Source organism: Neodiprion lecontei, chromosome 2, assembly GCF_021901455.1.
Source record: "Neodiprion lecontei isolate iyNeoLeco1 chromosome 2, iyNeoLeco1.1, whole genome shotgun sequence".
Classification (NCBI taxonomy): domain Eukaryota; kingdom Metazoa; phylum Arthropoda; class Insecta; order Hymenoptera; family Diprionidae; genus Neodiprion; species Neodiprion lecontei.
In genome coordinates, this window is record NC_060261.1 from 32,739,274 (window position 1) to 32,765,158 (window position 25,885).

General features: G+C 43.9%; 1 long non-coding RNA gene across 1 annotated transcript in view; it reads right to left on the minus strand.

Moving 5' to 3' along the window:
* The window catches only part of LOC124292797, a 160,238-nt gene that overhangs the window by 113,746 nt on the left and 20,607 nt on the right, over nt 1–25,885 (minus strand). The window contains exon 3 of the long non-coding RNA XR_006902720.1: nt 2,965–3,065. This is a non-coding gene — a long non-coding RNA (uncharacterized LOC124292797). The remainder of the gene's footprint in view (nt 1–2,964; nt 3,066–25,885) is intronic.

The following is a 25,885-nucleotide window of genomic DNA, read 5'->3' on the forward strand; positions in this document are numbered from 1 at the left end:
CTATCTATAATTTATATTACATTATACCGATCAAGTTCGACGCGGAATAAAAAATTAAAACGACTACACGAGCTCATAAATTACATATCCACAAATTGAATTTTACAATCATCACAAGAACGATGCATATTTAAATACATTTTCAATATGGATCTAAATTGTAAAATACAAGACGATCGACCATTTGTATTACAGGGTTACAAAAACACTTCGATCCTTTGATAAATCTTGGATGTTGGAGTATTTTTTTTATGAGATGAAAAAAAAAATATTATCGCAATTACGTTGCACGACGTATAATGCAGATATTAGTATACCCCGTGCAGTATAATGAAAACTGAAAGAGTTTGCGTTATAACGGTGGGGAAGAAGAGCGTGTTGTGTACGGTAGCGTTGCAGGTTTTGTGGGAATAAAAATTGTTCGAAATGAAATTCCCTGGGCTTGCAACCGGGCAGGCTGTGTAGCTCTACGCACGAAACGGAAATTCATAAGATTCAATATGCTCTGGTCGGCAATGGGGTTGTGGGGGAACGGGGTGGATGGCGGCCGGGTGGGGAGGGGAGAAGGGCATGCAGTTTACATCAAATACGTGCCAACCCCACCTCGGGCAACCCCCTCCACCATCCCCCGCACACTTTACACTCTCGGCTGCATGTTTACCAGCGCGATGTATGAACTAATATCGAAGAACACAGAGGGCGGAACGCTAAGGGAGGGCAGAGCTGAGAGGAAGAGAAAAAGAGAGATACGGAAGAGAGCAAGGGACGAAGTGTGGGTATATACGGTATACACGGAAGCCTGGAAGTGGTTTTCTCGTAAAAATCCACACATCCTCCTTACACTCGCTTTTCCCTGCGTGCCAGACAAATTTTCTATCACACGATGTACGGCGTATTGCCTGTAGGTACATACCTTGTAGCTAAGGATTCTTAGCGAAAATACGATGGTTCGTAATACGAGGTGATGTTTTACAGCGGATTGTCCGTTTGTTATTAACAACGTCCGATCGACGTGTAAAAATAATGTATATGTCGGGGTTAAGCTGGGACTAACTTTTCCTGAAACAACCTTCGGTTTCTGTGTTCGGTTTTTAACCCCCTCTTCGTGCGCGTCGCGCGGATACACCGGAAATAATGTCGGTGCATTTTGAACGCCCTGGTTAAAGGCCCTTCGGATGAATGGGGCGAGAATATTGGCTGGCTCTCGTATAATACCCGCGGAATAGAAGAGCGAGAGAACGAGGAGCGGGGTCCCGGCGAATATTAAATATATTATTACATTCATTCTCATTTCCCTTTGCCTATATAGGTAGGTACTGTACGTAGACGACCGGCGACGACGTGACGATATCAGTGACGGGCTCGAATCACTTCCGAGCGCAAACAAATCTTATTGAATAATTACGATTTTGGTAGAGCGAATTTTTCGCAAACTCTTGCGAAATTTTTACTTGGCGCGAATATCATATCAAATACCGTTGCTTCTATTTAGTTCAATGTCATCCGGATGTAATATGTTATCGTTATCATAATCGTAATATAATATAAATTTCAAGACTTATTCCAAGTCGTGTTTACCGTTAAAGTTGCTGTATAGAATAAATCGAATCGGTTGAACGGATACGATAATTTCATCGTAAGTGGCAAATTCGATCAGACAAGTATACGAAGGTAATAATATGTTAAAACGAGTCGATTAACATACAAATCGCAGACTTTCTTCAACGATTAAGTTATCCCGAATTGGTCTAATATATGCATAAGATATACACGTGTGTATAACCGATAGAACATTTCGATAGTATATTAGACGTGAATAAAAATAGAAATTGAGTATAAAAAAAAAATTAAGTTAATTATAATAATAAATATAAGATAAATAAAATGAGCAAACGTTATCCAAGACGTAATTTAAACGTGCCACCGCCGTCAGCCTGATTTACGAGACTCGCGCAGCGGCACAGATTCTGATCGCTATTCAACACGGTGCAGGAATAATTGCGCAAACAACCCGATTAAAATAATTAACGTTCTAATTAAAATCCTCGCCGGCCAAGGTCACCCCCCTTACCGTCACTTCAGGTTCTTAGTATAAGGTGTGTACTTCCAATGCCGACTTCATACCTGCCGCAAGTACTACACGAGAGAAAAGGATAGCGAAGATTCCTCTTCCACAGTTTCGATGATTCTCATTATTTGCCCGAGGGAAGGTCGAGAATGATTTCGTTAATTACCATTTTGATGGAATAATTAAATATTCACGAACAAGGCGTTTATACACGTGTGTTCGTGCCGTAAATTTGAACGAATATCTTTCGGCATGTATGAGAATCGGTGCGTTATTTTTTTCAGAAATTATTCAGTCAAAATATTTTTATACCATCCGAGACTCGATCCTCTTGAGTGACCCCCTACAATTCAGTGAATGTCTTAATCCGCTCCGAGTTGTATTACATAATAACCGTCGACTTGCAATTAGAGCTGCTTCTAAAAAGTTTAATTCAGCAACGAAATTGACGAGAAGAGAAGTGACGGAACGATCAGAGATGCTTGTGTAATTAGTCTAGTAATAAATGTAATTAGCAATGCACCATAAAGGTGTCTCATCTGTATCTAGATCGTTGAATAGATGCCAATCGCCTCTTTCCATTAGCGAGGTTGTACCGTAGGCCTCTTGCGCGCACATATTAGGTACCCACGCCCCTTCCCTCAAAAACTAGCTCACTCTCAAGCACATCGCCCCGTTCGAAATTCCACTCGGTAATTACACAATCGCATCGACGCGTACGTCCGATTACACGTGTGTTATGCCCTACGTATAGAAATGACCGGACACACCGGACGTAACGACGCTCTGTCGAAACAGACATGGAAATTATATCGGACTGTTTTGAATTTTCATTAATTTCGTAGAAAATCCTTGGTGTATGAACGTGTGTATAACAGTAGGTAATAAAAACTCACCATTCTCGAACATCCTATCTCACGGCTTGTTTTCTTATGGCGACTTGGAGAGGTTGTTCAGCATTGTAAATCCCACTGACCGTTGATCGAATAATATCGGCCTGAAATAAGAGCGCGTTAAAAATAAACTGAATAACACCGTTAAATCGATGGTTACAAAAATAAGAGAAAAAATAAAAATTAATCAGGCTCAATTTTGTACGATTTTAATTGGTACCATCAATTAGCGTGTTTGGGCGACTGCGTTATACGTGTCATTCGTATCGGTCGCCTTATGTATTTATATATATTTATTGGCCGAAGGCACCTGGGAAGCCCAGGTAAAAATACGACCGGAAGATTGGTAATGAATAATCAGAATTCAATTTTTACCCATCTATTATTTTTTGTACACATGACGTGTGCGTATATGTTCCTCTTTTGATAAACCGTGTTTTTGACTCGTACGCATGTATGTGTCTAAAAACCGTCGCTGTTTGCTGCGAAGCAATGACTTGTTAACGTTGATTTGTTAGTCATGACAAACGCACACTTGCCAACTTCTGCAACAAAGCTCAAGAGGTCGTCAAGTTACCTAACCGTGTCAGAGAAAGTTGCCAGCTGCAGCAGCACGGTAACGTGAAACTTGATAATTAACTAGCGTGGATAAAAGCCTGGAGATAACAACGTTAACGATGGTAAAAACGCTTGTATTCGTAAAACGACAAACGAATAAACTAAACTGTTACAAATGGACGCGATCTAGATACGCGTACGTACGTCAAAATCGAGTTATATTCTTTCTCGTATAATATCTCCCTTCTGCAGAATTAAGATGATGCCTCCTAACACTTTGCCACCTGTTAGTTAACCGATTTTTTGTTCCCTGGGCTCCACTCTCAACTTCTAGATACTATCTTGATCCCCTCAAAATTGATCCTCTTATAGAGACAAGCGGTGGATGTATGATCATAATAAAAACCGTCTGCGTACATCAAGATTTAATGTTTTGGAAAAGAAGAAGAAAGAAAAAAAGAAGGAACCGATAGTAAAAAATTTTTACCGTAAATGAAACTGCAAATGGTCAACTTGAGTTTGCACAACAAGACGTTTCGAATAAAGGCCATATGTTGTAACGTGACAGAGTATAAAAGTGAAGAATGAAAAAAAGAAAGAAATTTGTATTTAAAGTAAGATGCGGAAATTGCAATGATCCGCCAAGAACGAGGTAATAAAAATCGCTAATGTACGCCGAATGCGCTGTTCGTATTGAAAAATTCCACGCCGATTCTGCAACGGTGTAAGGTCAACGATCATCCAGGTCGTTAACCCCCGCAAGAGATCAACGGCCGCAACAAATATATATATATATATATGTATATATACATATCTATATATACATATCTATATAATGCATCGAAGATCGAAGTAATTCTCGAGCAAAGATCTGCAAGATATCACCAGGATATTACGGCACACCATAACGCTAGAAATTTGTCCCTGCATCGGTCGCGGGTAAATCGTGCATCGAGGTACAAGGTAAGGAAATCGAGGCGTGGGTGTGACTCGGCTTGCACGTATAAACGCGTACCGTGTGGGTGCAGGCTACAACTGCAACGCCATGCAGAGATTAAGTGGTTACTCGGTGATCAACGCGTGGGTACCCACTTGCAATTGGACCGCGTGAAGGAAGAGAAAAAATTCCGAGCTACCTGGGAAAAATTGGCGTGTTGTCATTCGGTGGAAATTTCAAATTGGATCATTGTTACAGAGGGGGGAACTGGATTCGCAAAAATCCGCCACCATATTTTTTGATGAGAATGAAATTAGTAACGTTACTGTAACGATGCATGTCTAGGAGAAATCGCTAATTTGCACCTTTGTGATTTTCTAAAATTTAGTGTAAACGAATATAAACAAAATATAGACTGATTCTGAAGCCCAATAATTATCTTTTCTCCTGATGTATCGTTACGTTAACGTTACCAACTTCAGCCTCGTACTTTTTGGACACCTACTCAAAACGGTCCGGAACTTTTGAGCCCGATGACGTGAGAGGGTCTAAAAGCGCGCGATGACTGAAATTGCAGAAGGATGTTGCAGTAATTTCTAGTTAAACCGTAGAACGTCACTTAATTTCTAGGCAACAGAGATAAGAAAAAAACTACAGCGACATTCGACGACTTGGTGCAAATTTAGATTTCCAGTCGCACCGTCAACTCGTCAACTCGTCAACTTGTGAACCTGAGTAGTGAGATGCCGAAGGCATGAGTGACCGTTATCTGGCGTTAAAGCACCGCATCGATAAGAAGTCCGCGCGCGTCTAACCGTTCGACGAATGAATAAGGTCCTTGTGCGTCACAAATACACCCGTGATCTCTTCAAACATTGCAGGAGCAGTCGAGGAACGATATTGCCGCGGTAATGGTAGTCGACACCTGCAGCAATCCGGTAGGAGATTAAAAATTAAAGAGTTTGTTGGAAGAGGTAGATACCGAGACGTGTAGTTTTTCTACGACTGACGAATTCTCCAGCGGCGACATTCCGCCGCCTTCCGTTCGTCGAACTGACCCCGTGCTTTCGAGTATACCGACTTATCGGTCTGTGTAAAAGGCGTATTCATAGAAGCGAGTTTTAGAAACTGTTTGAGCAATCGGTCCGTCACTTCTGGTCATCAAACATGGTTCTAAAAATTCTCATCTGACTTAATATCCGTGACATGTAAACACGTGTAACGCACGGCGCAGCGGGAAGATTATAGTCGGTCAAAATGGCATCCCCCCGCCCCCCTGCCCCTCCTAAAAAAAAAAAACAACGACAAAAAGAACTAATTTAAACGAGAGAAACGAATCTCGTAGAACGATAAGCGATCGGCTCGAACATCGTGAGAGCGGTATTATTATTCAAAACTAACAAGTGTCAAACTAGATCGTAGCGATTCCGCACGTAGATTCGGTTTAACTTTTGTCGGTGATTTTGAAATGACATCAGCCACCATCGGACCCCTTCGTCCATGAGTTACGAAATTATACAGAAAATTACTTAGGCGATACGGTAAAGCACCGCAATAATATATAAAGTACATATCTGTGAGGATTAGAAACGAACGAACCGCTGCACTATCGTTCTATAATCGGTTGGATAGTTCCCGGTCATATAAATAATCTCTAATCAATCTCTGTCAGCCGTCGCATTGTGGTTGGCGATAATCCAAGCTTGGACCACCTGGACTCTCAACAATGGTTCAATTATACGATTCGGAAAGCTAGCCGGCGGCGCAACGTGTGCATGCAACGACACAACCTCGTCGTGTCACCTGGTTTAGCAGGTGACGTGTGCTAGAACATGTCGCCTTCCTTCTCAGACCGCCTAATGACAGATCCAGAATGCTCTTAAGTACCCCTTTGTGTAAGGCGACAATTCGAATCGGAATGATCAGATACGACGTACGCAAACGTTCCGAACTTGCCGCCTTTCGGAGGTCGCCGTCAGCGATATGGGACTTGGAAGTTGACCGACGCCGTTGCGAAATACTTCCACGTAAATTTTCATATCAGTGAAAATTTCCTAATTAAGTGACCTATCGCCGACGGAACGTTCGTTTTGACGGTGACCCAACTGCCTTGGTAACCAATCGAACGCATCTCATACTTTAGAGGTTCGATTGTAGCGAAACTTATTTTAACCTGCGGTCTGTAAATCTGATAGATCGCAAAAATAGCGGCAGTAATTTTACCGTTTATCAGCAACTATTCAATTATTCGTATTCAAAAGTTTGAAAACTCGTCACGTTTTCTCTATACCGAACATTTTTCGCAGTTCCCGGCAATCAGGATTACACATATATATATATATATATATATATATATATATATATATATATATATATATAAGTATACTTCAAATCCGAGAACGTAACGTGATCGACGAGACAACATCGACACTCGTCGGAAAGTTAGATCGTAAATGGTGCAGTTGCTCCACTTGTTACATTTGTCGTTGACTGAGTACACACTGTACATGCCAATGGTCTCGTGCGGCTCGGGAATAATGTTGTGAAACGTGAATATCACCAGCGACAATCTGGATCCTGTAGCATGATTCCGGACATATTGAATTCACGCCATTTCTGTTTTGTCAGACCGTTTGACGCGCGACACCGTGATATGATCTAGCGCTGCTGTTTGTACTGTACAACAGGTAACGGGATCGGAAGCGATTTTTTACGCTGACAGATAGCCTTTTGCGGTTTATTGGATTTTACGAATATCGGTACAAAATGCACGCGGCAGCCTGCCAATCCACCCCAAAAATGGTTGGCGCCATTCGATAAAGCCGAAGCTCAGGATTCTGCCGGACCCTTACGTTACATAGTCCTTGGAATCTTCGCTCTTCACCACGAAAGGTGTAAAATCAACGGTAGTAAAGTTATTTTCTTCGTTTCTAAATCAACTCCGACAACCGGATGCATCGGGAGCTGATACAGAGTCTCGCTCGTCATTTCTCAGCAGCTGCGATAATGATCGAGAATAATAGCTATCCGCAGCCCCCTGTTCCGTTGGTTAAATTCGTATTCCGTCCCGGGACAATTTGTCTCGTGACTTTTGACCCCTCTCGATCGGGACCCGTGTGTGACATCGGAAGACCTTATAGAGCGTTGGATCGCGTACACGGGTATAAAATCGATCACCGATCACTCCGTCAGTCAGTCATTCGGTCAGTTTGTCTTTGTTTCTTTTCTTCTCATCGCCCCTCGTTTCTTGCTCTCCTCTTTTTCCCCCTTCTTCGCTCTCTCCGTACCTACTGCCGATCCATATCTTTACCGACTATTTCGAGTCTCTCGCTCTCCCCGTTATCTTCCCACAAGGATCATCCCCCCGGTTTCCCCCCACGGACACATCGAGGATTATTCGCCTGTCGCTCGATGACCGCGTATCTATACAGACATGACTCGGCTGGATATGGGAATGAACGAAAGAAACAAGCACAAGAAGAAGGGGGAAGAAGAATCGAACGTCGTAGAAAAAAAAAAGAAAGAAATTCAACAAAAACGACAACGAACATCGGTATTCTGCAGTAAACGTATTTGAATTATTTCAGGTAGGTGCCGGTAAATACCTATCCCGAGGTTTCTCAGGGCGTCGGTTCACTGACTCTAATGATCGGTCATTTCCACTCTCCGGAGAGACCGATCGTAACCCCCGGAGTCCCATGGTCAAAGATCCGGGTTACCAATCGGTGTTCGCTTCTTCGTGTAATCCAGGATAACTCTGTACACCTACAGCACAAAGTTTGTCGCTCGTCGCGTCTCTGTCTCTGCCTGTAAATAGTTTTTACAAAAAATTCCTTTACATTTTCAACGGACGTTGCAATTTTCGAAACCAGCGATGCGCGTGATTGTCGGATTCGCTGAACAATGTCTGTAAGTAAGTTTCCGGCCTGATTCTAGCATCGACAACTTCATCGAAAAATCGTAAATCAAAAAATCACGAGGCAAGCGGCGATAAACTTCTAATCACAATTTACGCTTTGACTACAATCAACGCTTAGAGACAGTCGACGGTCGTCGTTGTCGTCCTGTACGAAGAGCCGAGTTTCACGGCAATCGTATATAAGCCACGCAGGTTTATTGGCAACGGTTAACTACAACGTATCGAAGGTGATCGATAACTCTCACAACGATTGGCATTTACGCGATTGTAATGGACCCGATAAGAGTCGAGTGGGCACCGCGCGGTGCGGGGAGGGACAATATTACGTCACATTATACGGGAATCATTTTCCCATGGGGACTGCAGTAATAGATTCCCGAAGACTCGTAAAAACGTGATATGCGGCTGCAGGTACATGTATATTACACGACCGAAGCGAGACCGTCGCGTCGTTGCTAATTTATTCCTGACGAGTCAATCAATATATTTTTCATTCGCTTCTTCATCTGCATTGCATGTGGTATTATAAGTGAAGATTCAGGTATACGATAGAGTTATAAGCATCGTACGATTTTATGCATGCGTATAAATCTAGTAGGGAATTTGTGTTTTTACTACCAAGTAATTATAATTGATGAAAAAATTTCAGAAGCAATTTTATTCTGGCGCAAGACTGGATGAAAAAATTTACTATACTCGAGTTGGACTATCCTGTGAATGGTTGGCGATGAAACTAGGCGAGATAAACCTCAGGGTTCGTTCACTTTTTGGAATCTGAAATTCCTTGACTTTTCCGGGTATTCCAGCTTGAAAATAGGATTTTTCCAGTAAGCTTTCAAAAAACATGACGCTGATTAATGAAATTTTTTCACACATTAATACTAATACGTTCGGCATTACTTAATAACTAACTTATTGTCTGCCTACCAATTCACAAACGACATCCTACGATTTCTTAAATGCAATTTGTTTTCTTCTCAAGATCGACAGTATTTTACGTAAGAACGAGTTTGTTTCTTCGACAAACTCGGAATTCCAGTGTTATGTTCAAAATTCTCCGACTCTTCCCGGTTTTCCAGATTTCCAGATTCCACAATCTAGATTTCGAACAATTCATCTCACGTTATTATATTTTTGCATCTTTGAAAATTTGATATACCGGCCATTCCAAATATCGATCCTTCCAAGATTTCACCCCCACCCAATGAATCGCCCCGAGGACGATTCTTGGTTAGGAATTCGGGACGGAAAAAAGTGGTAAATAAGTGTAATCATAAAAACGTGTATAACGGATGAAAAGTGAAAACGCGATGCCTCATATTGCAGCAGCAGTCGTAGTCGGGGGCCGCCGCACTGCGTTGAACGAAGTAAAGGGTTTAACAACCTAATAGTACGAGAACAGCGGCAGCTCTGTTGTCGTTAAATCACAGAAACGGGCCTCTGTTATTGACCTCGTCGACAAATTTATCGTCAGGCAGTCTCTCTCTCTCTCTCTCTCTGCAGCAGGGAAACTCGTCGACGGGTTCATACGTGTTATAGATATGAGGCAAACGTGGGTGCGTGTATACATATACATATATATATATATTTATCTGACTAAAACGCAGGCATGTAGACGTGCAGGTTACCCGCATACCTTATACAGAGTGTCCGGGTAAGATAAATTCATTAATTGTGAAATCCACCGGCCATATAAACGTGTATCCGTGTATTACATCGCGTCTGTAATACCACCACGTTAATTCTTGTGTGATTTCATACATACCTACGCGAAATTAAAAACCAAAGACTAGGTAAACAAGACGCTGACTCGAGAAAAAATAAGAAAAGCTTTGTACTCGCACCCAAACGGATGTGCGTTGCGGTTTTTATACGTAGGTATCAACAGCGCAAGAATCCATTTCCAAACGCAATCAGGAATGAGGACGAAACTTGGTTCAACTCCGTATGGGACACGGCGTATGTGTGCTTAGGAGCATCGGGGGTATGTATGTAGAACGCGGGTGAGGATACACACGTATAGGTATGGATGTAGAGATAGAATCGCGGTGTCGGGATGGTGTAAGCCGGGGATTCCCCCGCAGCGCCCACGCCACGCCATCGCGTCATTGTTCTGGTTTATTCGGTGATTTGTGGATTTTACTGGGAACAACCACCCCGACCACCCCGTCCTCTCCTCTCCTCTCCTCTTCGCCACAGCTTTCTCTCTGTTCCTCTAGTTTATAGCGTGTCTGCTTGCCCGAGGGACAAGATGTCTTAATATCGTCTGTTGCATGCGGTGCAGGTATAGGTATAGGTATAAAAGATGATCTTCACCGAAGCCGGCAGATATAGCCGCGTGCATTTTACCACCGCGCGAATGCGTGGTAAACATTATACGCGAATCGAAGATTTTCCTCCCCTTGGAAAGACAGAAACTCGGCAAGGAAACATCTCTTTGCTTTTCTTTCCACCTTTCCCCGGAAAGGGTAACGTTGAAGGAACGAAATGGGTAACGCGCGTTCATCGCACGTCTGCAAAAAAGCTGAACAACTATGCGCGAGTAGGTATAATGACAGGTGAGAAAACGGTGCGAAAACACACGCGTGTCTAATCATTGAAATGAAGAAAATCGACGCGATAAGTCTTGAAACCTTTTAGCACCTCCGGCAAGTGAAAGTCGACAAAAAAAGAGAAAAACTCGGAATGACTCTTCCGTTGTATTATACGCACAATTCACAGATACGTAGGTTTAACTGCATACCTATGTCGGCTACAATTCCAGCTTCGCCAATTTTTTTACCCCTTGCAGATTTTCTTATCCCCGATTACATCGTTTCAATTCCAACCAAGTTTTGAGAAAGGACCCGAAGCATATCGCCATACCCGGGCGTATGTAGGTCCACTGGTGTCAGTTAACACGAGCAAGTTTTAATCTCTGGACTCGATAACAGCTTTAATTAGAGCTGGAGCTTGAGCCTGGCTAGGTAGGTTATAGGTAGGTAGGTAGGTATGTTTAGTTTTTAGTTAGACGTAGCTACACGCCGAGGTAATTAAAACCTTGATTAATGTACGTGTCCATCGTTCGCTCTAATGAACTTTCACGGCGCACCTGGAAAGTCCAAAGTCCAAGCATTTGCTTGCTGAACACAACGTATACACCAAAAAAAAAAGAAATAAGAAAAAATTTTGCAATACCCGTTATATACACGTTCCACATATGCACATATGCATATATACATACTAGACCAGTTCAAAAAAATCGACCATTTTTTTTTTTTCAAAACCCGCAGTGAAATATCTTCCTAGTCATGAAAGAAGAATTTTATTTTAATACATACATACATATATATATATATATATATATATGGGCAATATATATGTACATTATACCTGTGTGTTTCTTTTTCTCGTCATTATCCTTCCGGTGAAATAAATGAGAGTAAAACGAACGAATGACTAAGTATTAATCGCGATCATTCAATCTCTCGTCATATATCGATCTTATCGATGCAATTACATGATCCGCAGCTTTGCGCACGGAACTCAATTAAGAGTCCTCCGATGCATATCGCACTTTTCGTATCATACAAGTTTCCTTACGAAGCGTTTGTAAATGAATCAGGAATTAACAAAGTTTACAGGGTGCGGCACGCCGGCACCTCGACCGCGTACTTTTCACACACAGTGCAATTAATTAAAGTACCTACGAATGCAGAAATCAATTAGCGCTGAAATAGAAAGTGTCGAAAAGAGCATTCGGATATCGCAAATTCTGTCTCTCTCTCTCCCTCTCTCTCCCTCTCTCTCTCGGAGAGTGCGACAGTGCGTGAAGGTTTAAAGACAGCGACCTGTGTTCTCCGAGTCAGCTTGCATATACTCATGTACGATGCAATGTGTGCCATGTATCGTATACCTATATACCGTCATGTTTTTCTTCGCGACGAGTCTGAGAGCGAAGAGCGCGAGCGATTGCAGAGGCAGCATGAGAACGTTCGAGCGAGTCGAGAGAGGCGAGAGAGAGTTATGGCACACGAAATTAAAAGTCAAATTAAACAGCGTCTTAACTGGTACAAGCTCATTAACCGGTATCATGAAATCAATCACTCCTCGATGACGCTGCCTGGCGGCAACGAGTCGCGCCACTAAATATATACCATATTCATATACGATACGAATACACCCGTAGGTACACAATTCGACCTGCACGCCCCGGCACAGCCGCGTAATTTGTCAATTTTCGAAATAAAGTAACATTGACAAACGGGAATAACGAATTGCAGTTCGTGTCGACTAAGCGTTAAGCCGGTATGTAATAACGTCCGTCATTTATGGTGTTATAATAATTTTATTCCGATCTAGAGGATAAGACGACGTTTATTACTTGTATAATTACTGTTATCGTTATTATTTTCTTATATTTGCAGCCCAATATGTAAATCGATGTAATATTTAACCAGCCTGATACTCTAGCAATTAATTTCATTTCCCCATTTCTTAGCCTGCATTATTATACGATTGTCGGCACCTTTCGTTAATCAAAGTTGCAATTACACGGACGAATGGTTGGACGCTGCTGCGGCCAATTGTTGCCCACGTGCCGCCTACTATCACTTGTATCGAGTCGACGACTATTAATAGGTGGGCATAATATATGTAAAGATAATTATGTCTATTCGACAGAACGATAAAACTTAACTCGCAGACACAATTTTTCACTTAAGCGCGAAATCCTTTTTTTACTCGCTCGCCGTTTTTATGCGCGACAAGATTTTTTTACCTTCACGGTTGTATTTGGTATAATCGATTGACGGTAATGAATAATCGATTTTTTCGTTTACCCGTGTGGAGCCAAAATTGAAAAAGAACGTATTTTACGATTTAATGAAGAATGTTATAAACTAAAGTGATAATCATTTTGTTTTTTTTTTTAAGTTATGACCGCTTGTTTTTGGGACTGAGCTTTTTCATCATGTATTGGCTTCGTTTCAACAGTCCGTCCCGAGTAATTAGTCGTCGCAACGGGCAATTAATTTTTGACGAGTTAATTAAGTGTAGCCACAGCCAAACTGCGGTCTGTTTCGTCCTCTTGTTCATTTGATTTTTTTTTTCTTCTTCTTTTTTGCCATCAGTATTCAATAACACAACACAAATGCCGCGGAGCCAGTCCACGCCACATGTTCCTGATTGGACGCATTGATTCGGAAAAAATTCTGACTCTCAGCAATATTCAATAATTATTGTGTAAAATCTGAAAATCAAAAAACTCGGTATTGTGCTGCTCGGCGCGATTGAGTTTCGTAATTAAAAGAAATTAATTGATAAAAATGAAAGGATTATTAATTATTGATCGCAAGCTCAACATTCGTTCGATGTACAAAAACATTTTTCTCCCAACCGCTGCGATAGAGATGAATTTTCTTCATCACCCGGCGAAAGCTGCTTTAAATGAAAAAAACCTAAAATCATGTCTGAAAAGAATTTTCCGCAGCAAGCAACAGACTTTTATTACAAAAAGTATATACATGTAAAATGATAAATATGCCGAGATTCAAATGTAATAAACGATGAAAAATAAACAGTGTCAACTTCTGCTTGGATTTTAAATAACGAACGTTCTCTGCACACCATCTGATAAAAGAGCCTTCATCAATCTGGCATAAAATTTTTTCTAAACGTCAACACTTTCGACAGAAGGATATCGAATTTCGGTGGCGTAATAAAACTGGTTCGTAAAAACTTTCAAAATCATCGACGCTTACAAAGTGTGTATTATAATATTATCCCACGTGAATTCCTACGCTCGAAAGTGTCACGAATGATTTTTTATTAATTTTTTTTTTTTTCACCTTTCCCACCCAAAGTAACTGTATACGGTGAAACTAAATTACGTAATACGGCAATAAACAGGACCAATCGCGTCAAAAGCATGTTAATTATCTCAACTCACAATCAATGTCTGATTCGCCCGCAGTATAGAGAATACAACTCTCCGCGGTAACGATACACAATTTATTATACATATTTTTTTCATTGAAAATAAAAAGATCAAATTGATACCCCGATGACTCGGTGCTTATCGTTCGGTGCGACTTGGTGCCAGTATACGGTAAATTGCTCTTACATAAACACACGTGAACGATCTGCAGCGCATGACTGAATCAAATAAACGATAATTCCACGACATATATAAATCAGAACTGCACTAACGACGAAGGGAAAAATTGGTGATCGTATACGTACAACAACAAAACACCCAAGTTTTATTTCCCGTTCGAAAGAATGTCGAACGTGTTAACTTGCCTCGCTGCATTTTTTCCGTAATCTTACACACATGCCTTGGAATATCTACCAATTAACACTCGGACGTGGCGGGCGGGGGGGGGGGGGGGGGGGGGAGCAGGTGTTAATTGCAGGCATCGGTCAGGCAAGAAATGAAAAAATTCCATCTACCTCTGCGCAGATGCTATACGTGTATAAACTTATGTACATATATATATGGAATAGTCTTCGGCTGCAGCAGCGAAGACTCAAATCTCGACAATAGCAAGGGAATTACCATGAACATTATATATCATTGGAATTTACTCAAATAAATTGCGTAAATAGCTCTGAAAATTACACTGCAAATACTACAGTGTATATAATACGATCCGGTACGTGCGAGGAGGAGAAAAGGAACCAGCGTTGAAATCCAAAGAAAGACACAGGATTAAAACATGCAATAACTCGTGATATATTCTCGCAAATATAAATACGCAAGTTTATATACGTATACGGGGAGGAGGAAGTGTATGCCTATGGTTATACCTATATACATGAAAGGTCTGGCCGTTCTTTCCCTTTTCCCCATTCTCTTTCTCTCTCACTTTCTGGATTTGATTGAATTTTTTCACCGGGAAGAAATGTTTCCACCAAATGAATTCGTCGAAATATTGCATTCCGACTCGCGATCAAAATCTCTCCTTTTATTAAAACAGTAAACCTGATGTATATAAGAAATGGCATTCCCGTTCACACTCAGACATCCGATCCGATCCAATCCGATCACTGTGCCTGCATATTTTTATCCCAGCTGCGTGTTGGAACGCAAAGAAAAAAAAAAGAAAAAAAAACAAAAAAATAAACGAGCAACAAAAACACGGATATGGAAAAGTGTAAGCGAGCATAGATTTCGGTGAGAGGAAGTATAAACATCGGTCATCGCTACGTATGCTGCAGGGTTCATTCCCTTAATCGAAGCAGTGAAAATTCCAAGATGCTATCCGCTAAGGAGTAAGGACAAAGGTTGACTGTGCGGGGGATAAAGCGAAATGCGAAACGGAGGAAACTGAAACGGAGTGAGAGAGTGAGAGAGTGAGATCCGGCTCACCCTCCGGCGTCTATATATGCGTTTGTGTGTGTGCGTTTACGTACGCATGTACGTCCGCTAGCCAACATCACTACTATACAACATTGAGTCCATTCGATCTAATACTTCTGCTTCTGCCGGACAGGAACAACCATTTGAACGCACACCCTCCAACCCGAGCCGGACACACCAGCGTGGTTAGGGGTGGTTTAATATCGGATAATTGAATCCCCCGCCCTTTCGACGCTCCCTCTGGCCTAGACCGCCAAGAGCTTCGTTTCATCTCGATCCACATCCTCTACAGTCGGCGTCTTTGCACTCGCGACTGTTCCTACATTTTCAAATTTTTCAATCTCTGACTTTTTGGTTTCTTTTGTTGTTTTTTTTTTTTTTCGCTTGCTCTACACGCTGCCGTGTCTGCATACGCGTAGACTTGATTATCTATAAAACGAGATGGATTGAGCGGGATGGAATACCCGTTGCAACATCGGAAATTGGTTAATTTTGATTCAATTTACAGGAAAGTTGACTCAGTTTCAGTGCGCGGAGTCAGACTGATGCGCAACGAAAGTGGTGAAAATATAGTGTTTAAAATAATTACGATATAAAAGTACCCGACAAATGTATATCTCTTCGACCCGTCGGTGCTTGGCCGTTTTTTGTTCAAATTTAGTTATTGTTTTATAGAATTTACGTCTTATTCGGACAGAGATACGAAGAAACAGGATATTAAATTCTGTCGTTCGATACGGCAGTTAAGAAACATCATCGATTCTATATCGCGTGAATCACAAAATTTTTACATCTTTAGCCCGGTTCCTGAAAGAGTCGTGAGGATGGATTTTACCAGAGAGAAAAGTTTGCATACAAGTAGATAGAAACAAAGGACGAGGAGCCGAGAAATACTAGAATAGTGTATACATATAGTAGCAGGACGGTAGAGGAAGCGTAACATTGCAGCCCCTTGTAGAAAATATAAACATAAATGAAGATGTAAAAAAACAAATATAGTAAAAAAATAAACAACAACGTTTATTGTTCACCCCCGGAGTTACGTTCGGGGAATCCGTGCATAAAATTGAAAGACAAACAGAAAACTAAACCGAGAAAAGAAGTACGACTACAACTGGGTCATCTTTTCATCGGAATGAAGAGTTTTTCGCACAGAGTCCGGAGAGTCCACAGATCGCGTCTAGCTAAGTGCAGCAGCTGTCGCAAAATATCGCGCACAATATCCACTCAATATGTTTCGTTACCAAAATCATTCCGGACCCTGAATATTCCTGGGTTGGGGGATAGTACGACGTGCGTGACGTGATTTCGATCGGATAACCAAAAATTAACGATCAAATTTTGGCGCCACGGAAATCGTACTCTTGTCCTGGGTTGAATTTTCAAGATAAAGAATCACGCTTCAGTTACAACATTAACGCGAGTTTATCACGTGCCGTTCAGAAATCGACCGATTGTGAGATCCGTTGAGTATTCCCTATTTACCCTGGAACACGACTCACGGGAAGACGAAAATTGATACTAGCGGAGAAAAAGGCATGGAATGCGGGACTTTTCGCTGATTGTGAGACAGGGGATACCTATTTTCGTCAGACAACACACCTGCGGCCTGGACGGGCATCGCGCCGTAACGTTGGGCGAGTTGGGTCTACCGCAAAGTTGAAAGTGAAACGATTCACTTCACCGATGGAATCGCCGGTTCCGCGACGAGTGAATCTTGAATACCTACTCCGTCGTTCGCGTATGAGAAGGATGTCGACGTGTACGTTGCACAGATACGTAGACACGTTCGTACCCCTATATATACCTATACCACAAACGCATGCCAACTATTGATCGACTAGGATTCGCTACTACTAGCTGCCATAGTCTGCCATGTCTGCATGCGTCTATATCTATGCGTCTACACTATGCCTGTATACCTTATCCTCCGTTCAATAGTCGCAGCGTTGGTCAACAATTATCAACTCGGCACCTTGCATTTTATCTCGGATCAAAAAGATATCACTCCTCGACATATGTACGTATAAGTCTATGAGGGTAACTTTGGTTTGGAAATCTGAATTTCGCATTGACCGAGCATCGCGATGAAATCGGTGTATCAATGAACCGCGATTTCCCGTAGAAAAAGGATCGGAATGATTTTTGGAATCACACCCTGCAGTTGCCGGGATTCAGGTGTCCGTAAACACACGTTCCTTCGTGAATGTGATATATAGCCTAACGCACACGCGTAAGTATACTCCTATAACGTACACACATGATGCACGTACGAGTTTATACGTCAGGGGAAGAAGGACCGCGATGCAGAGTCTTGGTGTGGCAAGGCGAAGGGGATAATGAAATTGCACTCATCGTGTGAAATTTAATATTAATCCTGGATGTAATACGAGAGACTCGTCAGTGATTCTCAACCAACACGGGATATCGTGCGGTATGGGATGTGGTTTTATACGCTCATAGGTACTGTTCAGCGGTGCAGAGTTGAGATAATATCGCGGCACCGTGATAGCGACACATCGAGAGTTGGATAGAAAAATATAAAAAATCTAACGGACCAAGTATCGCTTTTTCTTTTCAATCGCGTGGCCAACATTTTCCAGCGGATTTGCAAATATGCCGCGACGAAAGTTGAGAACCACGACGGCGTTCAAGTGACGAGCGTCTTGTTAAAATATTAATTCCGGACTTTTAATGAAAGACCGCCTTCAGCCTCTCCTTCACTCCCCTTCTCCCTCCTCCTCCTCCTCCTCCTCCTTCTTCTTCTTCGGCGTTTCACCCGCCGCTCTTTCTCTCCGTTCTCTTATCCGCGACCTCCTGCCCCCGCCGCTTACCAACGTCGCCACATCCCTCAACGGATTTATACCCTCGTAATTATTATTCATAGACACCATTCTAACCTGGGACATGTACGCGTGTCTGTATACCTATACCTCGATTATACACTAAGGTACCGTGCATGGCGTACGCATCTGCAGGGAGAAGAATAACCACTTGAATACCGAGCGTCGGGTGACCGTAAACTTATCCTTTCCCGTCGTTAACAAAATCCTCAACGTAGTCGAAAGTTTTCCTTACCGGTATAAAACTTAAAAATTGTATGACAATATCGAAACGCTCAAAGACTTTAGAACTTTTAGACTTATTCCGTGACTCGGCTGCAATTTGCGATGCGTACACGTCGATATCACGCGTGCAAAAATTTAACCCGATCCGTAAAAATCGTTCCACTTCGCGCGAATGCTGCATTATAAATGCATACACACGTCTGCGTGTACGTCGTATACACATGGGCACCTGCGAATACACGCACGCACAGGTTATGCGGTTGAATCGGTGTTGGTTCGGATGCGGCGGACTGCTGCAGAGAGTTACGCGGTTGTAAAACCGTGTACATACCCATAATATATATATATATGTATGCATCGTGTATGTAATACGCAAATGGCAAGCAAGACGGAAAGAGAAGAAGAAAGAGGTGAACGGGTGAGCGAGCGAGAGGAAGAGCGAGAGTGAGAGAGAGAGAGAGAGAGGGGGGGGAAAGAGGCGGTTGAAGGTGGCGGTGCAACGTCCTGCGATTCGATACTTGGCGTGCCTCGTCCCTGTCTCGCTCCGGTTTACAATCCTGTGCAACCTCCTGGCTCTGCTAGCCGCCTAGTACGACCAGGACGATTTTGGCGCCATTTACAACCGCTCCTTCAACCTTTCCCCACGATTCACGCTCACCGTTCCACACATCGACGTGATACCTGTATCGTTACACCGGACTGCAGGTATTATATCGGCCCGTGACTTTCGCACGTGTGTGTAAAATTATATTACACGCGACAACTCGTTCTCGCCGGGCGCCCTTGCCCTCGTCGCGGTTCTGTAGGGTCAGAAGAGGAAAGCGGGCGGGGAGGGGGGGAGAGAGAGAGACAAAGCGCTTTATTATGAATTGTCGAAACGCTGTGTAAACCTTGCCGTAGCGGGGTAGAGAATCAGGGACAAGAAAAGAGTTATTGGATTAATTAACGTAATCCTAATAGGATCTCATCTTGACGCACAATGTAGTCAGCCCTCCTCCCCTCTCTTGTTCTCTCTCCTCTTCCCTCCTCCGACACACACGCTCGGCGAGCGGACACATCGCGTGCTACGTGGATATTATCATGCGTACCTGCCCGCCTAACCAAGGCACCTACATACCCCCCCCCCCCCCCCCCTCCTCCTCGCCCGCCCATGGAAGGCAGGTGCAGATTCGCACTAGACGACGAGGAGGACGAAGACCGCGTGCGTGGCATGCAGGACTCCCGGGTTCGCGGACAAGATAGGTTGGTTACCTTGTGTGAACAATGGACTTCGATTAACCCGGCAGACCTACTGCATGGGGCAAGACTAATGGGTGAATTGTCCGCAAAGTCGTTTCTCTAGGCGTGCGGGTCTTTCGGCTCTTTCCGTTTGCGGAGTACTTGAAAACAATCGGATAAACGAGACCGCAGTTTTTCGACCCGCGATCATTGGTCTGCACTTAGAAAACGATCAAAATTCCTTCTTTTTTCTTTTTTTTCTTTTGCTGCACGTATAAAAATATGTAGGTCGTAGAGTAGGTTGTTGTATTTGGGAAAAGCGAGTCGCGTACGCATACCGCGTATTCAATCACATGGTACAGCGCCGTGTAGCGTAGGCATAATACGTATGTATGTATATGACGTTCTTTTTTCGAGAAGGGAAAAGAGCAACGGAGTCTAGCTGAGAGTCGCGGGAGATCCCGAAGCGGAGCGGAGAGAACATAATATCTCGGCCGAGATGAGATCCGTATCTTCCTTCAGGATTGCTTTGAAAATCGTGCCTCGAATAGGGAAGATTCGGGATCTCAGATTTTATATTTGCGAATAAATCAGTTTCACGCTCCGGCCGGACCGGAGCCTCGCACCCCGCCCCCAACAACCGCCAGCCCTGCAGCCCCCTTTTACATTTCGCCGAGTGAGGAAAAACATACATTTCGTATTAACAAACGGGTATTAGCAACAAAGAGCGCGGAATTCGAGGCAGCGGGAATCCGGCCGTAGCGTTCGCGTCGCAGGGTGAGCTTTAAGGGCAGCTTTAAACCAGGAACGCCTCGGGTTCTGGCGGGCTAAAACGAGCCCAACGCGTATAGTTGGGAGGAAAGGAGGGGGGGAAATAATCGTGCAGCAGTGTAGACGGTCGGTACTCACTCTGGTTGTCAGGAAATCGAATACCCAGGTGTGAACTTTAGAGTCTGTTTTATTAGCCTGCACGGGGGTGGGTTAAAAATTCGTAGCACTGATTTGGTAGGGTAGTCTGCAAAAGTAGCTCTGCAGCGTCGCTGTGCCCACGTGACTGATCCCCCGGTGGTAGCAACACACCGAGTCACGGAGTCATCTGCGTGGGACAATTTCTTTGTTTTTTAATTTATATATTTACGATCAGGCTGGTGTGCAATATCTCTTTCCTCCTATTTATAGTTTGTTCATTCTTTTATCAGTTTTTTTTAATTCGCGTCAATGCTCCCTTGCCTTTGGTCGAATACAACCAACGGAACGTTCGTCGTTGTCGTCGTGACACGTGAGCAAGAATATGAAAGCGAGAAAACGCATGCTTTCGGATCAAAAACAACCACCAACACCACCGAAAGACACCCCTAATAAAACAGAATAGAGACTACAGTGCAAAGTCTTCATCGTCCAACATCTCGTATCTCGTTCGCTTCAACGAACTATATAATTGTTTCATCATTCGGTGGGATTTATGGCAGCTTTTCTTCTCTACGCGTTATCGCGTCAACGTGGCTGTGGTCATTACGAAAGGCTGCGGTCGCTGCAGCGAGGCTGACGTTAATGAATATTCTAACTGTGGCGGTGCGCGATATCGTTGACCGTATTAGGAAACGGGAGAATCGTTTGAATCGTTTGAAATGAAGAAAATAACACCGATCCGACGAGGTGTTTGCTGTCTCGATATTTATTATCTCTCCTAAGACTGGCCAACGATCGTCTCGTTTGTTAAAATTTCAGTCTCGCCAATATGTTTGAGTGTTATAATATTACAGCATCCCTCGATCGACGAATTCGAGACGACGACGTTAGGGCGCGACGGCTGCCCGCGGCATACTGAGAGACGATCGTCGAACGGCGCTGCACCGCGGCGCCAGAGGGTTGGAGTCGCCTCCCTCCACCGGGTCGCCATCCCGGAGGACGACGAGGGGCAAAGGGGTGCCCTGCTATACGGGGAGGACGGAGATAACGGAAAGGCCGAGGGTGGACGGGGACGGAATAGAACCGCACTGCCAGGGCGCCGCGAAGCGACTGAACGTTGGCCCCCGAGGCGCACGCGAAAGCGAGACGCAAACGCCATCTTCTGGACGGTCGGTCTTTCATGAGAGTCGTCTTCACCCAGGAGCGTACCAACCTGCCCACCCCCGATAAAAACTAAAAAAGTAAACGACATTTTCTGGTCAATATTATTCCAGGGGGTGGATCATCGGTGGACCAGACAAAAGGTGGGACGATGCAACAAGATCCGTATCGCGACAGAATTCTTCCATTGAGAACCGGAAGACGGTCGAGAGGCTCTTTAAGGAGTATCAAGAACCGATTGACTCCAGGGAGGAATTACCGAACGTCGGCTAAATTGAACGACGGGAAAGAGAAATATCGAGGGAAATGATATGGAATTGCAGGCACGGTTACCCTGATCGATGACGCGGCACTGGCGGCTGGGTTCCTTCTCTTTCTCACGGACAGTCGAACCTCCGCGGTTCTGACTGGGCGGGATTTCGGATAAACGCATGCGCGACCCCCCCTCGTCTCACCCCCGCGCGATAACTTGTTACTACCAGGAGGCGGCGCGAGCATAAACTCCGACGAGAACCGTAGTGCCATTGGAGGAACACCAGGTCTGAACAGCGAGCAGCGGTTCCTCCCCCGTGAGGCTATTAATGCACCTGCCCGACGTCATTAATCACCTGACACAGCGCTCCTCTTGACCCTCGAGAAGTTGGTGCGCATATCTCGAAGTACTTCGCAATTTCAAAAGCATCGTCATCCACACCCCGCGAAAAGCTCCCGCTGCATAACGTGGAGCTAATTACCGTGGGCCCACGATTTGATACAACATGAGTGACCGTTGTAACCGTTGTACGCAGAGCCCCGAAGTCAACGACCCTCGAAATCGTTCCTAGTGTTAATCAATCATTAAACACACCCCTCAACCCCCACGCATATCGCCATGTCGGTGAATGCAGAGCGGCGGTTTGCATGTGGCAACGTCGAATGTCGGGCCCGCGGGTCAGGTACGAGGGAAACGCGAGGTGTATTTACTCTGTAAAAGTAATGCCTAGACGTGCGCTGTGTCATTTTTCTTGTCGCATGCTCCCCCGCGTCCGTATAAGCACGAATGTGGAGGTGGTGTACGTGAAATCGCGGGGTGATCACAGCGAAGAAGGTGGACCGAAGTTGCAGGGGGGAGAAGGATGGGAAAGGGGGTGGGTCACCGGACGGCGACGGGGTAGCGGGGAATTAATTACCCAGGAAGCCTTGCGGACCGCTTTGATGTCCGACGGCTTCCAAAGCGCCAGGTAGGCCCGCGACTACGACGATGCCGACCGGGTAACGTTTACACGTACGAGGTACGTGAGCACCGAGTGTGTACGAGTAGGTATAAACTATGACTTGACTCCAGTGAGTATAAGGCGAGTTTCTACCTAGTTCTGTACGTACGTAAATGTATATATATGTTGGTTGTAGATGTGAGCAAACGTACATCATCTTCCTGTACAAATAAGAGAAGGCAGGTATGTGCTCAGGAAAGGCAATGGAGCTTTGATGCAATGTTTGGTGCGTGTATATACCTACTCGAACGAAGACCGATCAGGTGAAGTAAGAACGGCGGTCGGTACAAGGTACAAGGGTTGGCGGAACGAACTGCAGGTTGGATTTTGAAACGACGTTTTGACTGTAACAGGTTTGACTCGGCACTGCAGCGAGACGACAATCATTCACGACCACCGCCAGTTTCTCGCTCCTCAAATCGATACGTAATGAATAATTGTTACGCCGCGAGAGGTATTTACCAGTCCTATACCTATGCGTATATACCCTGGGCTATAATCTACCTCAAACACGAAGTAAATGACCGTCGACACGCGAGGGTGTCCCGCACCTCGTGTCGTGGCCCGTGTGACTACATATGTATATAAAACTGTCGCAGCTGCGACATTTACATGCATGCGATATGTACGCGGCAAGTCGTGTAGGTCGGTAAGCACCGTGTTTATATTCGAAAACGCGGCTCGTTACGGCCGGTTTATCAGTTAATAATAAATGCTGAGATTTGACCACCTAAAACTGTGGAATATGGATATGGAAACGAACTAGCTCCATTTTTCAAACAAACACACACGTCGGTCTGACGACGCTGGAGCTGGCAGCCAGAATTAGCAGCCGAACGTTCTAATGTTCATTCGAATGAGGTAGTGGAGTCCAGAAATCAAAATTTCACGAAATATCTTGAACCCTCAATCCATACTTTCATAGAATCATGAGGATAAAACTGGACTGCATTTTTCTATTTCCAAATAGTTTAACACGTTTGGCTGCTAACTGCGGCTGCTAGCTTCAATTTCATCGACGCAGCCCGGCGATATGCGGACGTACGACTGTATCAATTTATATCACAATATCTCGTCCAATATATCAGTTTAAAAACCTTGGATAAAAGTGTCCAAATTTTATTACACTTCATGGAATAAAAATATAAGGCGTGGGATCCGTGCAATATGGTGAAGACCTGCGCGTGGTCAGGGGAAGGATAAAACTGTGCACGAGCTGGATAAATTTGAAAATCAAATGCGGTGTTAATCGCGGGTTAGCTGAGTGAGAAGAAATCGTGTACCGGGGCTAAGCAGTAGCGCAAAAATGCGGGATCCCTGCTTGCACATCCACGCGAGCTTGGAGAGCCCGGTCTCTTTTGTCCATAAAACAAAAGAGGATATGTTCACTGTTTGAATTTAAAGTAATGCCGGCACCGGGGAACGCTCAAGCGAATCTATTGTCCCCGGGGAAGGTTTTGCCGTTATAAGACCATGAGTCGTTCAACGAAAACCTCTCTTCATACCGCATCCTGGTTAGGTAATCGCGAAGAGTGCTGCACTCCCGCAACGGAGAGTAGAGGTAAGGAAGAGTATCTCGTATGGGTTTTCAACTGAAAAAGTTTCTGCCAAAAATCGATGGATGGATGGATAGCGGTTCAACGAGTGACCAGAATGGCGCTAATGAGCAATAAGGGTTAAATCTGACTGGCGCTTTCTTTTAAATGTGAAACTTTTGCTGCAGCAACGCCATATTAATTGTACTCTATGGAAACTTCACATACACGGAGTAGTAAGTCCTCCTTATTTCTACCCGCCATAACCAACGCCTAACCCAGACCAGACCGCCTACCTTGTTCCCCTCTACGCGAAATTCGCGTGACAAATATCTGCCGATAACGAATTACGAAGTTCAATTGGATGGTGAGAAATCACGAACGACCGACTATAATCAGCTGACAATGAGATTCAACGAAAACGCTTGCCGCGGATTATAACAAAGTCGGCGTGAGCTGTGATACAACTTATCGAATCAGTCCCGGGGCAATCGTGCCTTATGGCGATTTCAACCCGACGATGATTTATGATAATTCGTGGCATTGGCGTGAGATAGCGACAAGATATGGAATTATCTTAACTCAGATGGGCACCAGGCGATCCTCAAGCACTGTTATTACCTCCGCATCTGCCGGTCGGTGCGACGGTCGAAGGATCGGCATCCAATTGCTTCGAAAACACGAACTACGATACCCTGTCTTTATACCAACGCTCGCAGAGTTTCTACTTATACACCCACGCCGATCTGGTATACTTGTACACCTTCGCGAGGACAAAAAAAAAGAAAAAAACCTAGACATAACAATGAAATCCATTATAACGTCAAATGATCCTGTAATCATTCATCCTTCGTGCAGCAGAAGTATTCGATTTATGACGAACAGTAAAATTGTTGAAATGTGAACTTTCGTGAGAATAAATGAGGATGAAGTTAGTAACGTTACCTTAACGATACATGTTCAGGAAACATCGCTAATTCGCATCCTTATGAATATTCGTAATTTAGTAAACCATTGTGAACAA